The sequence below is a fragment of the Petaurus breviceps genome, unplaced genomic scaffold (assembly GCF_028583685.1).
Source record: "Petaurus breviceps papuanus isolate PSGF00001 unplaced genomic scaffold, PetGlider_PUasm1.0 220, whole genome shotgun sequence".
NCBI classification, from domain to species: Eukaryota; Metazoa; Chordata; class Mammalia; order Diprotodontia; family Petauridae; genus Petaurus; species Petaurus breviceps.
In genome coordinates this window covers 22,097,721-22,113,575 of record NW_027185876.1, presented here as the reverse complement: position 1 = coordinate 22,113,575, position 15,855 = coordinate 22,097,721, and positions in this window count along the sequence as shown.

Here is a 15,855-nt window from a genome sequence, read left to right as displayed (position 1 = left end):
GTGAAAAACTTTGCCTTGGATTACAAATCTAGAAATGCCATCACTTACTGGCAATGTAGCTTTAAGTAAATTACTCAATTTACCATCACTTGTCTCAGTTTTCTCATGTGTAATATGTGTGGAGGGGATGGACTAAATGACCTTTCAGGTTTCATACATCTCCAAATTTGTGATACTATTTGTAAAAATAATACCATTATTAGTGTCAAAATAATACTATTAATATATAATACCATTAACATTAATACTATTAATGATAGATAATATGTAATTAATAATTGTGAGAATTATTAATTTATAATTAACAATATATAATAGCATTATTAACATATTATGATACTATTTGTAAAAAACAACCCATTTAAGTTCAATGGGCACTGAGTCAGTTATGCCATCTTTGAGCAGGGAAGTCAGCATAAAATTTGTGATTATAGAAACTTTTGTTTGAACATGCAAAAATCTTCACCTTTGACTGGCATTTAAATTAATCTGTTTTCTCTGAGCAGATTTGTGATTTCACTGGTATAATGAACTCCCACTAAGGAGAATCCCTTTACTAAATCAGGTTGGCACATTCTCTGCAATCTTATCAGTGTGGGCACACCTCACATTGATCACAACTTTGTAATTTAGTGCATGATCTTCAAAAGTGAGTGGTGAGGTGATAAGCTTCTCAAAACTTAGTTATGTTGGTACTTAAGACAATAGGAATATGAACAGTTCATCAGGTCATTACCAGGCCTGTCTCTAAAGCCTTTTTAACTTAGAATATACCAGGAAAGTCATGTAGCTGTAGCACGTAAAGGCCTGCCCTTGGCTTCAAGATGACTTGGGTTCAAATCTTGTCTTTGACAGATATCAGTAGTATAAGCAGCAGAAAACCATTTAATCTCTCATTGACTTAACTTTCTGAGACTAAAATTGCAGAGAAACTGTGGATCTGTATAGTCAAAAAAGGTTTCCTAATTAAAAGTCAGCCAAGGAGCTGATGGATTGGAGGCAACCCAACTGAAATCTATCAACATTCCCCTCTAAACAACTTTAAATAATACCTTAAGTCACATTTTGGAGTAGCAGAGCCAACAAAAAGGTCAGGGTATGAAATTTTTCTGGCCTAAGAAAATTTAGGAAGTCAACAGGTAAAATTAGTGAAACTTGAATGGAAGCTTGTCTAGAGCTCACACATGTGGTAGCATCAATAATGAATGCAGCAGCAGCAGTTCCAGGCATGCTCAACCCAGAGATTGTAAAGAGGTCAGACAACTGGTCGGAAAGAGATTAGAGGGGATGCTTTGTGGGCACTGGATATAGCTGGTACTGATTAGCAGCTCTATTGCCCATAGCAGTTTGGGGTTGCGGTTCCAGGGTGGAGAGGAGCGCTAGATGTTTGTCACAAGGGAACAGGGTTCTGGTCACAGCCCCAAAGCAAAGAGAGCACTAGCCCTTGTGGCTACAGGAGACTAGGGAACCTTCCTGGGTAAAGATCAAAATGCAGGAGAGCAATAACCATACCTGTCCAGTGATCACAACACACTGAAAGCATCAAAAACTCACAGACCCCAGAACTATCTCTGATAACAGTAGCACAAAAAAGCCTAAAGCCAGGTGAGCAGAGTCCAACTTTAACATAAATTTGTAACTCAAAATCTTGCAGAAATGAATGATGTAAACTAGAAGTTAATAAAGCATTTGGTAAAAAAAAATAAAAGAGATTCTAAAATGAAAACTTTCAGACATGTTATAGACAAACTCCAAAGCTCTCAGGTCAAAGAGAAAACACTTCAAGTAGCCAGAGAGAAAAAAAATCAAATACTTTCTAGGCAGTCAGGATCAAATGAGATTTAGTGGCTTCCATGTTAAAGGAGCAGAGAGGGCTTGGAATATGATATTCCAGAAGGCAAAGAAGCTATGTTACAACCAAGAATAACCGACCCAGAAAAACTGAGTCAGGAGAAAAATGGGTATTAAATGAAAAAGAGGACTTTCAAACATTCTTGATGAAAAGACTAAAGCTAAATAGAAAATTTGACATTCAAAAAGAAGACTCAAGACAAGCATAAAAAAAGTAAATATGAAAGAAGTCATATTGCACATGTGTACCCTATATAAATTGCTTACCATATCAGAAAGGGGAGAGGGGAGGGAGGAGAGAATTTGGAATTCAAAATTTAAAAACCCAAATATTGAAAAATAATTTTTACATGTAATTGGGGAGATATTATTCAAAAAAGAAAGAATAATCATGAGGGACTCAATAAGGTTAAACTTTTTAAATTCCTACATAGGAAGATGATACATGTAACTCCCAAGAACTTGATCATTATTAGGGCAGTTAAAAAGGCATTTACATAGACAGAAGGCATGAGTATGAGGTAATGCTGTTTGAATGATCTCCCCCCAAAAGCAAGTAAATAAAGGAAGGGGTGAGAAAGAGCAATGCACTGGTCAAAGAGAGAAAGGAGAGGTAAATGGGGAAAATCTCACATAAAAGAGGTACACAAGGAAGTGCTTTTACAGTGGGAGGGAAAATGAGGGGTGTGGCGTGCAATGCTTGAAGCTCACTCTAATCAGAATTAGTTCAAAGAGGTAAAAAATATTTATATACACACTTGGTTGTGTATAGAAATGTAACTTATCCAAAGGGAAATTAGAGAGAAAGAGGATAAGATAAAGGATAGTAGATGATAAAAGGGAGGAGAGAGTAAGAGAGGCAATGGTTGGAAGTAAAATAGACTTTTGAGGAGGGATAGGATACAAAGATAGAGTGAAGAAACAGAAAAAATTCGATGGTGGGAAATACACAGTAATCATTACTGTGAATGTGAATGGAATGTTTGCCCATAAAAGGGAAGTGGAGAGCAGAATGGATTAGAAACCAGAATACAACAATATGTTATGTATAAGAGGCACACCTGAAAGATAAAGATGTTAACAATAAAGATTTTTAGAGTTAAAATAAAAGTTTGGAATTAGAATCTAATATGTTTCAGCTAAACTTAAAAAAGTCAGATGTGGCAGTCAAAAGCTCAGACAAAGCAAGAGACAAAATAGACCAAAATAAGAGATATAATCAGGGAAAACACATTTTGCAAAAATAAAAAATTAAAGATAATGAAAAATGTCAAAAATTTTTATAGGCAGTTTCATTTCTCAAACATATACTAAGTATAGTCATAGTATATATAGTATAGTATAGTATATATCGTACATATATACTCAAATATATACTAAGTATAGAACTGAGTCAAATTCATAAAAATAAGAGTCATTCACCAAGCGATAAATGGTTAAAGGATATAAACAGGCAGGTTTCAGAAGAAGAAATCAAAGCTAAATATATCATATGAAAAAATGCTCCAAATCACTATTGATTAGAGAAAGGCAAATTAAAACAAGTCTGAGGTACTACCTATACCCATCCAAAGATGACGAATGCTGGAGGGGATGGGGGAAAATAGGTATACAAATGAAACTTTGATGGAGTTGTGGATGGTTCCAACTATTCTGGAGAACAATTTGGAAATATACTTAAAGGGCTATAAAACTGTGTATACTCTTTGACCCAGTAATACTTTTACCAGGTCTGTACTCCAAGAGATCAAAGAAAACAGAAAAAGGACCTAAATGTACAAAACTATTTATATTGACTCTTTTTGTGGCAAAGAATTGAAAATTGAGAAGGTGCTTATCAATTGCAGAATGACTAAACAAGTTGTGGCATGTGATTGTGATGGAGTACTATTGTTCTATAAGCAGCGATGGAGGGAGAGGTTTCAATAAAAAGTATGGCAAGACATATGAATTGATGCAAAGTGAAGTGAGAAGAACTGGAAGATCACTGTGAATAGTAACAGTAATGCTGTAATGATGATCAACTGTGAAAGACTTGGCTACTCTGATCAATGTGATGATACAAAGGACTCATGATGAAAAAATGCTATGTACCTTTGGAGAGGAAACTAATTCACTCTGAGTGCAAACTGAAGTCTAATTTTCTCACTTCCTTTATTCTTTTTGCTTTCTTAAATCATGTGACGCATATGGAAATACGTTTTTTTAAGAATTCACATGTATAATTGATATCCTATTTCTTCCCTTCTCAGTAGGTCGGGGAGGAGTGGGAGGGAGAGAATTTGGAACTCAACATTAAAAAAGAAAAGAATGTTAAAAATAAATAATTAAAAAAAATTAGCCGACTAGCATTTGTTACAACACTTAACATGTTCCAAGCACTGTGTTGAGCTCTGTGGTTACAAGAGAGGCAGAAAACAATCCCTGATCTCAGGAAGCTCATAGTCTAATAGGATTCTTTACACTGATAAAATCACAGTTCTAGAGAAAGGAAAAAAAAAAAAAGAACCCATCAGAACTTATACTTCCCTTACCCACTCTTCAAGAACTCAAGGTCATCTCCACATGAACAAAGAACAAATATCTAAGTAGGACTTCACATGAATATAGCTATTAATTATTATACATAAGCTATAACTTCTATTAAGAAAGTCACCCATGGTGGGACTTTATTCTATTTGTCTTGGCATTTCCCTCAGTATCTAATAGAATCTTGCAACTAGTAGGTAGATATTCCAATAATGTGGATTTAATTAAATTCAATGTTATGAGCTTTCATGGCTTATATGAAACTTTAGTATTTTGTTGACAGTTTACTTTTTCTTTTAATCTACATAATAATCTATATATCATATCATCCCTATTTTATATAAAAGAAAACTGAAAGGGAGAGGAAATTATTCCTGAGGTTATATTATGGAGCTAATGCTAGAATGAAGGTATAGAAATTAATGTTGGACTGATAATTATGTTATGCTTGGTCTTGTTTAAATATTAACTACATGTGCTTGCTATTATGTCACTCATTTTCTACAGGAAGTATTTACATAGACAGGGAGGGGGAGAAACTGAGATAATGGTTTCAATGATAATCTAGGCCACAGGTTGCTGTTGCAAAAGTATAGTTAGTATTTCCAAATTTGCTTTTCATCTTTTACCTAAGAACAACTTACATTCAGATAATGCTTTAAGGTTTACAAAGTACTTTTATCATTATGGACTGGTTATGGAGGCAAAACAAATATTATTTCTATTTTATGGATGAGGAAATGGATACTCAAAGAGGTGATCTCACTCAGGTTATAGAAGTAGTAAGTATCAGAAATGGAAATTGAACCAGGGACTCTTGGCTCCAAGTACAGCATTTCCCCCACCATCCCATGCTGTTTCTTTGAACTATAATGTCAGTAAAATTATAATACCTAGAATACCTATTCTCACATGTATGTACTTCACCCTCTCCTTGCACATTGGGCCCTAGACCTCTACCATTAATTTTACTGTAGGTAGACAACCAGAGCATTCAATTAGCTCAAAATAAATAGAAAAAATTAAATAGCATATAAGAAAAGTAGTAATAAAACTTTCCTCCTATAATAATTTGGGGAATAGTTTCTCTTATATATACATGCCATCTGTAGAAATGAGTGACGTATCTCAGAAACATGTGTGGATAGGTATACAAATAAAATGCTTAGGTCAGGATATATGCCTGGAGGTTCAACTCATGTCCCTGATGGTGCATGGTTATAGATGTGTTCTGGTAGTACAATTGGGTTATGCCTGCTGGGCACACACCCCACGTATATGACTTTGTATGTAGACTTTATCAGGCGTATACACTCTTTGAGCCATATGGAAATGTCATAGAGTCTTTGTTAAGCATGGCTCTTTGCTGGTCTGATGTAGCTACTATTTGATGAAAATCTGCTGGTCTCATTCATTATCACTGCTGGGTATGGCTTCAATGGTAGTAAGATTGTAGAACTTTCTGCTTCCCAGCTCCCGCCTTCAACTGGTTGCTCTCTCTTCCTCATAATAGGAATAGTGGCCAATGCCATGTTTCTTTTTGCTTAAAGTCAAAAGGCTTAAACTTTATTTCTTTTAAGGCATCAGTACTTTCACATGCACAGGGACAGAATAGGGAAGAAGTCTTAGTTACTTTCCTTGCCATGAGGAAAGCTACACAATTTTAGAGCCTTGGTTGTGGGAAGCTTTTCATTTCTAGAATTAGAGTTTTGTTTTCAGAAAAAACAGAACAGTCAACTAAGAAACACTCAAAGTCTATTTTTTAATTTTCTCTTGTCTGATCACCAGGGACAGGGTCCCAGTTCCAAGCACCTATTTAACTTAAGATTAGAAAGACCTTATACCTTTCAACTTAATTCCTGATCAACAATCTAAATCCCCTACAGAATTAATACAGGGTGCTGCTTTTCCAACAAATTTCTAAGGGTTATTTGAGTTTGAGACCTTTCAGTTTTTTCAGTCTCCGAGATTCTTTTTAGTACCCTGAAAATGAATGGGATGTGGTCCAGGCTACATGACCAAGCAGATGGTAGATTTTCTCTACTCATCATGACCTCTCAAATCTCTCCAAAATAGGAATTATGTACAAAAGATAAAGCAATTCCAGCTGCCTACATGTTCTAAGACACCAAGGAACCAAACGACGTAGCAACCTGATAAATTCACAGTAGAGAATGCTAATACCTAATCTCTAGCAGGCTTACTTAGCACCCCTTCTTGGCTACCATGCTCTGGAAGGGCAAAAGCTTGTTCAGGATGGGTCTGCATCCATGCAACAACCAGATTTTATGAGCCCCCATCAATAGCTTTACTGTTAGTAGGCAATCAGTGGAGAGAATTAGCTCAAAGTAAAGACAGTGGCTGTTGAGTAACAAGAGATAGCATGCTAATGTGTGTATGGCTTCACTGAGCCTGAAAAAAAGAAGAGTTGACATCTAGCTGAGGTCAGTTTTGTCCCTCCTACAAGTCACCTGGGGAAGAGATCAAGACTAGTGAAATGTGAATTGCCCAGTATGGGAAAAGTCTGAGACAGTTTTGAAGTCCAGACCTCAGGGAAACCACTATCAAAGAGATAGCCATCAGGAAATGAGCAACAGAGGAATCTAAGGGCAAAAGATTGAAATTACCAAACAGATCTTATGAAGGAGAAAACTCAAAGACCTTAAGCACAAGTAGATAGATCAATAAGGAAGGAAGATATAAATAGCAGAACAGAATATGGCATCCAGACTGTCTAAATGAGTTCATACATCTATGGATTTTTATTGGAATACCAAAGAAAATGAATCAATATATGATGAGACAGAGGACCCTGTGGATTCTTAAGAAAGCATGGAACCATACAGCAACATATTCCCAAATTATTTAAGGAAGATATTAGAATTGTGAAGAATATTTTGTGGTCTGTGCAGCAAAAATAATTGGTACAACAGAATATTTGTATTTATGGAGATTTGAGTGACTTAAGCCTCTTCTTCTTCTAACCCATTCTGAATTGTCCTTATGGCCAATTGATCTCAAAGACAATATGTGTAGAGACAATTTAATAATTATAGGTTTTCCAGATGAACATGACAATTCAAAAAACCTGAACACAATAACACAAGAAATAATATAAGATAGCTACCCAGAACTTCAGAACACAGAAAATGTAGTGCCAATCAATTTTTTTCAATTGACAGAGTACTTCAAGGAAAAAACCCTCTGTTGCAAATGTGAAAACAAATAGTAATTAAATCGAACATTTCTCACAATAAGCATATGCAGTGGGGATACACTAGAAACTTTTGCAATAAATATAAAAGTAAAGCAAAGATGTCACTATCCTCAATATTATTTCTATAGTTCTGAAAATATAGTCAATAGCAATAACATGAGAAAGAAATTAAACATGTAAATATAGGCAAGGAGAAGTTAAACTATTTCTATATTCTGATAAGATGGTTCACTTAGAAAATCCTAGGGAATCACCAAATATACTAATTGAGACAACAGCTTTAGCAAATTTGAAGGCTACAATATAACCCTCTTCCCCCAAATAAATAGTATTCTTATATAATAAAAAAGTCCAAGAGGCAATAGTAGATAGGAAAATCCCCTTCCATATAACTACAAAATACATAAAATATTTGGGGATCAAGCTACCAAAACACACAAAATATTTGTATAGATTCAACTACAAAGTGTTCCTTAAAGAAAAAAGAATAACTCAAATGGCAGAAGTATTCAGTGTTCATGGCTGGACCATGCCAATATGAGAAAAATTATAATGCCAAAGTTAATTGATACTTTTAATGTTATATTAATCAAATTACCAAGGGGTGCTTTATAGAACTTGATAAAATAATAAAATTTATTTGGAAAACAAAAGATGTAGAATACTAAGGGGAACGATGAGGAAATAACATTTTTATATGTCAAATTATATTATCAAATAGCAGTCATGAAAAGCATCTTATATTGATTAAAAGATACAGAGACAGGTCAGTACAACAGAATAGACAAGAGAGAATCAGAAATAATAGAACTCAATGATCCAGTTTTGATAAAGTGGAAAATATAAATTACCAAGGAAGTAAAAAAAAAAAACAGACCAAAAACCTTCTTTTGATAAAAACTCCTGAGAAAACTGGAAAGTTGTCTGACAGAAATTATGTTTAAACTAAAACCTAATACTGGTTTCCATAATATATTCTAAATGAATAGTCAACCTTAATATGAAAAACCATACCATAAAAATTAGAAGAGAAACAGATCATATATTTCTCACAGTTGTGATTAGATCATATTTAGTCAAATAAGAGATAGAAGCAATTACAAAAGATAAAATAACTTTGATTATATGAAATTGAAAAGCATCTGTATAGACAAAATTAATGCTCAATGGCTAAGAAGGGAAGTGGTTGACAACTGATTATCCTCTGATAAGAATTTGGTATCTAAGCTATATGAACAATAAATACATATCTACTAACATATAGTATTAATACTATTAGTAATTCCTCCACTAGATAAGTGATCAGAGAATATGAAACAACAGTTGCCAAAAGAAAAATTGTAATGTTTTCACAACCATATGAAAGAATGGTCCCAATCCCTAATAAGAAAAATGAAAGTCAAAAGAACTGTGACATTTCAGTTGGCAAGTTGAAATCTGCAAAACTGACAAAAATTGGTAATACTGTTAGAGAGTTGTGGAATTATAGGTACACTAATACATTGTTGGTGGAGCTGTGAAATGATTGGGAAAGCAATTTGGAATTATGCAAATACAGTGACTAAAATGTCTATACCTTTTGAACCAAAGACTCCATCACTGGACTTTTTTTTTTTTTTACCTCAAAGAAGCCATCAATAAGAAAATTCCCATATATACCAAAATATTCATGGCAGCACTTTTTTGTGATAGCAAAAAAATCAGAGACAAAGTAGATTCCCATCAATTGGGGAATGGCTAAAAATTTGTAATACAGAAATATAATGGAATATTACTGTGCTGTAATAAATGATTATTGTGATGAATGTAAAGAAGCATGAAAAGATCTGCAAGAACCGATGTAAATTGAAGTAAACAGAGCCAAGAAAACAATATACTCAATGCCTATAACAAAGTAAAGGAAAAGAACAATAAAACAATCATGGCACAGTGGATGGAGCACCAGGCCTGGAGTTAGGAATACCTGAATTCAAATCCAACTTCAGACACTTACTAGCTGTGTGACCCTGGGAAAATCATTTAAGTTCTGTTCCTTCAGTTTCCTCATCTATAAAATGGGGATAGTTACAGGATTTATCTTGCATGATGTGAAAATCAAATGAGATAATATTTGTAAAGTGTTATGTATGTATATATGTAAATAGCATACAATACCTGGCATCATTAAAAGTGAATGTTGTAAAACCACCAAAAACAAACATAGCTTCAATGAAGAGTTATGAGAAGACACCCCAAACCCACTGCTTTGCAAAGGTAAGGAGTTCATAAGTTTGGTGCATTGAACATCTTTTAAGATTTCTTCAATATATTGATCAATTTTCCTGTTTCTTTCTTTTCTTTTTCTATTTTTTGCCTTTAAAGTATTATTTGTTATATCAGATAACTCTTGGAGAAGGGAGGAATAAGGATACTGGATAAATTTTGGTGTTATTAAAAGTACATCAATAAAAACCTTATTAAAAATAAAATAAGTGAAAAGGGCTAGAAGTAAAGAATACAACAGTCTAGGTTCATCTGCTTAGAGGCTTCACCCTCCACCTCAATTCTTTGCTCCAAATTCCTACTGCTATTATGTATGTGTGGCCAGCAACAGGATGCCTTAAATAGTATCCTCTGGAAGTGGATATCTTTGGAGAAGCCTTAAATAATATCATCTAGAAATGAGCCCCAAAATCTCTTTTGTAACTCAAGTATAGAATAATGAGGTCCCACTGGAATACCATTTTATTTGTTAGTGTTGAAGCGTAGAGTAGACTGAGCACTCAGTCCCTATCTATTTTTTTGCAGAGCAGATAGCATTGTGTTGAATATCTGACCTGTAACCTAGTTGATAATATATTCACTTTACAATTTTACAACCTAGTTTACCATGTGCTATAATACTGGAAGGGTTACAGCTAGAATTAAGATTGGAGTCTTCTTACTCTGACATCAATGGCCTTGAACATCTTGGTCTGTCCTTTGTAACACTTTCTTTAAAAAAGAGAAAACACAAACAGAGAAATGTTACCTGTCCTTGAAGACTTGGCCTTCATTCTCTTTCAGAAAGTTATTTATCTGACTAAAAACCCACTTTGTCAAGGAGAATTTGCAACCAGATGGCATTTGTTCTTCCTGACTCATAGGCGGAGGACTTTCTCTTGTTTACGGAATCTCTCTGACAGATTTATGGCTGAGAAGAGTAGGGAGTTGGCACTTGTATATAATTGTGACTAAGACAAACTGATGTTTGTCAAAAAGACTTCAAAAGAATTGGAAGTGAAAGGATCTTAGAGATCATTTAATAGAAGTCTTTCATTTTACATATGAGGGAACTAAATCACAGAAATGAAATACTTCCCCAGAGGCACCTACCTAATTAGTATCAGACCCAGAATTAGAACTCACATCTCTTTATAGTTCTGGTCCAGAATTCTTTTCACTATATCATAATTTTCACTTTAAGTTTCCTGGGAGACTTCTGTTGCTAATAGATGTTTAAATGTGTAGGACCTTTGGGATTATGTGTACTATGATTTGGGAATAATGATATTCCTATATAAGTCTGAGTACAGGGTTGGTCAAAAGTCTAAGTCTGAAATAGGTCTTAGTGTTGGCCTTCCCTCTGTTCCTCCCACAGTATGCACCATTTCCTGTCTCAATGCAAATTCACTGGTTATCTCACATTCCTGGAATTTACTCACTCCTTCCCTCTATCTTCTAGATTTCTATTCTTCTTTTAATATGCAACTCACCATTATCTTCATGAAGCCTTTAAATGAAATATTAATTGTAAAGCACTTAGCATACTACCTGGTACATAATAAATACTATATAAATGTTAGTTATTATTACCATTATTATTCACCCAATGACTAGTACCCTCCTTCTAAACCTGCCTTGATCCAAATAGTTTCTTTATATTTTTATTTATTTGTTCTATATTTATTCTCTCTCTATTTTCATATGTACTTATCTCCTCAGTCATAATTTAAACTAATTGAAAACAATTGTTTCATTCTTTGTACTTGCATCATTGCCTACCATTGTTCTTGGCACACAGTAGGCTCTTAATAAATGCTTGATTAATTGATTCAATTTCTTATCCTTCTTTGCCTTTTTGGCATGGTAATGCACCAGGGCCCTATATAATACATAATTTGTTGATCTGTATCAAAATCAGCTTGGTAGGTCTCTAGGGGATCTTCTCAAGGAATCATTCTTGGGTTTGTTCTGTTTAACAGCAGCTTGGATAAATATATCAAATGCATGGCATACTAGTCAAGTTTGAGATAACATGAAATTAAAAGGGATAGCTAATACCATAGTTGACAGGATAAAAAAAACTCAATAGGTTATAGCATCAGGATAAATCTAAAAAGATGACAAATAATAGGAATAAATGTGAAATCTTACCCTTAGATTTAACAAGCCAGTATCCCAAATACAACATAGGCAAGACAGGGTTAGGCAGCAGTGTGTCTGAAGGAAGATTTGAGGTCTTAGTGGCCTACAAGTTCAATACAAGTTGACAGTATGGACTAAAAAAATCTAAGGTGATCTTAGGCATCACTAAAAGGTAAAACTTCTGTTATTTTCCTCTCCAAGATTAGTTGGTACCTGTTTTATATATGTTTTGCATATATTATATATGTATATGTGGTCTTGTCCACTAGAATGTAAGTTTCTTTAGGGCAGTAACTATTTCTTCTTTGCCTTTGTATTTCCAGCACCTAGTATAGTACAAGCATTTAAGAAACATTTGATGATTAATAATTAATTGTTTAGTGGCTAGAGCCCTTACATACTTTACTCTGATCACATCACATCTAGAGTAGTGCTACATTACATTAGATTGTAAGCTTCTTGAGGGCAGGGACTATCTTTTGCTCCATTTAAAAATCCCTAGCACTTAGCACAGTGCTTGGTATACAGTAGGCATTTAATAAATGTTTATCGATAGATTGATTCTCAGTACGATAGTTTAAGATGAAGAGTAAGCACAGGAGATGGACCAGGATGGGATTTGAATCCACAGCACTGGGTGATTAATTCACAGGGTCATAGATTTAGATGCAGAAGAGATTTCTAGAGGCCATCTGGCTCAAACCCCTTATTATATGAATGGAGAAATTGAGATGCAGAGAGGATAAGTGACTTGCCCAAAATCATGCAGGTAGTATGTTGAAGGAACTGAAGATGCTTAGGCTGGAGAATAAAAGACAAAATGGGGACATAGTCCTTCTCTTTAACTCTACACTGGCTGTCCCTCATGTCTGGAATGCTCTCTCTCCTCACCTCTGCCTCTTAGAATCCCTGACCAATTCAAATGCTCTTTTCACACCTTTATTTATCTGTCCCCAAAATACTCTAAAATATATCACACATTTTAGGCTGTGTATCTCCTTTTCATTAATTTCGGTGGTTGTTGTTACATTACTATATGATCTAAATATTTCTTTAGGAGGTCTTTCCCAATTCCCCCAGATGTGAGAGTCTCCCTCAGGTTACTACTTTCTATAATCTATCTTGTATATGTTGTCTCCCCTAGTAGGATACAAGTTCCCTGAGATCAGCTTTTTCGTTTTCTTTTTTTTTTCGTCCCCAGCTAATACTGTTGGAACATAATAACTCCTTAATGAATGCATGTTGATTGGTTGACTGTTTTCAAGTATTTGAAAACATCATGTGGAAGAAGGATTAACTGAACAAGCATTCATTTCAAGAAACATTTTAAAGTACCTATTATTCCTATTATTTCCCAGGAACTCTTCTAGGTGTGGTAGATAGAAAAACAACAAAAAAAATTAAAGAAAATTCTCTTCCCTCAAGGGGCTCACTTTCTCCTTGGGAGACACAATATATAAGCAATTGAACAAATACAATTAAAATACATACATACGTATATATGTTTTACAGTACATATAGATAAAAAAGAACAATTAGAAGGTAACATTGAAGAAATAATTCTATCACAGAGGAGAGAAAGGAAGGCTTTATATATCAGTTGAGCTATATCTTAAGGGTAATTTCAAATTCCTATAGGGAGAGCATTCCAAGCATGGGAGGGTAAGGTGCAAGCAGAGTAATATGCCAAGAAATGAAGATAGAAGATGGGGTGTCAAGTATGAGAAACATTAGGCAGCCGATTGGGCTAACACATGAATAAGAGGAAGAGGAAGATGTCTAAAGACATGGGCTGGAGCATGATTTATAAGGGCCTTAAATATCAAACAAAAGGGTTCGTATTTTATCCTTAAACCAGTAGAAGGTTCATTTTTTTCTTGTTCTGATTAGTTTTGTCTGGTCCCTCTGAGTAAGTAGCAGATTTAATTTTGGTATAAGGAAAAAAAATCGACCCAATTAGAGCTATCTATAAATGGAATGTTTGGGGGGCAATGGGTTCTCTATTACTAGAGGTCTCCAAGTTCAGGTGAGAAAACCACTTGTTGGACTTATGGCACAGGGCATTCCTCTGTAGTATGACTTAGATTAGGTGACCTCTGTGTTTCCTTCTAATTCTGAGAGCCTGCAACTCTATGGGTAGGAGGTCCTGAAATCAGGGTAGTTAATTGGTCCAAAAGACTTCCTGTACCTGATGGGTTGGTTGCAGTGGAGTTTGTTCAATAGATGAGAGAAGGGTCTATACAGGTACTATCATTGAGTCTTTGGGAACCTCATCAGATCGAGGTCTAGGCCAAGGGTGGGCAACCATTAGCCTCAAGACCACAATGTGGCCATCTAGGTCTCAAGTGTGGCCCTTTGACTGAATCCAAACTTCACAGAACAAACCCTCTTAATAAAAGGATTTGTTCTGTGAAGATCACATGTGGTCTCAAGGCCGCAGATTTTCCACCCCTGGCTAGACTCTTGGTTGCTTGACCTGAGGAATAAGATGTGCAGAGGAGGGACTGTTGCATATGCTTCCTTGGGCAGAAAGGCTTTTATTGGTTAGTAAAGGCTCAAGGAATGGGTCTTGAAAGCTAAAAATAAAGAACAAAAATCTTCACTATAAACAGTCAGATTATCTTTGTAGCTAGGTGGTATGGATAGAACATTGGACTTAGATTCAAGAAGACACAAGGTCAAATATAAAGCCAGACACCATCTGTATGACCCTGGGCAGGGCATTTAACTTCTGTTTGACTCAGTTTCTTTATGTATAAGATGGGGATAATAATAGCATCTACCTCACAAGGTTGTTGTGAGGATAAAATGAGATGATATTTGTAAAGTTCTTTGCAAACCTTAAAGCACTATATAAATGCTAGCTATTATTATTATTATTATTTGCATCTACTTGTACATCCTTTGGAACAAGGAGTATTGAGGAGGCGACCTTGGAGGATGCAGTGAATTCAATTCTGTTCAGTTGAATTTAACTCCATTTGCCTACTATGTGCAATGCACTCTTCTAGGTGCTAAGGTTACAAAGATAGAAAGATATAGTTGCTAACCTTGTTGGGGAAGAAAGATTTGGGAAAATGCAGCTCCTTCCCATCATTGTAAAACTTGTTCCTATGGTTGTGAAACATCGTGTATATTGTCAGACATAGCTAATATGTTGGTTAGTTTTATTGACCTTTTATATTTGTAATGTTTTTCCTTTGTTATGAGTTGTTTGGAGCTAGATTTGGAAATAAAGATGAATTAAAAACAAAATGGATCAATAAAAAGTAACAAAAAAGTGTAGTTCTTGTCCATAAGGATCCTATTTTCATGTACATGTGGATAATATGAGTGCACAGATAACTACAATGTAAGTCGTAATATGATGAGTGCATGAGAGGTGCAAAAAATTGAGATTCAAGCAAGATTCCCAGAGGGAGAGATACATTCTAGATAGGTGAGGTTAAGGAGAATCAGGAAAGGTTTTATGGATGTGGCACCACCTGGCCCCCTGGTCTTAAAGAAAAAGAAGTATTTCACAAGATGAAGTTGTTGAGAGAAGCTATTCTGCATATGGGGGGCAGGGTTGTATTAAGTCAGGAAAGGGCAAGATGAGGTTGTAGAATGTTAAGTGATTTCTTTGACTTATTAAGTATGTGGATGGTAGCAATATGTTAAAAGACTGGAGAAATTGATTACAGCCAAATTGGGGAAAGCCTAGAATGTCACGTTAAAGAGTTTGTATTTTATTAAGTAAATAGTGGAGAATCACAGAAGGTTTTTGAGGAAATTGGAGCAAAACTCATTCTCTCCCTTCTAGTCAATAGGCTTTCCAGCTGGTCCATTTCCTTAGCCCCCATCTGGTTGACTTTACCCATCAGGCAAGGAGG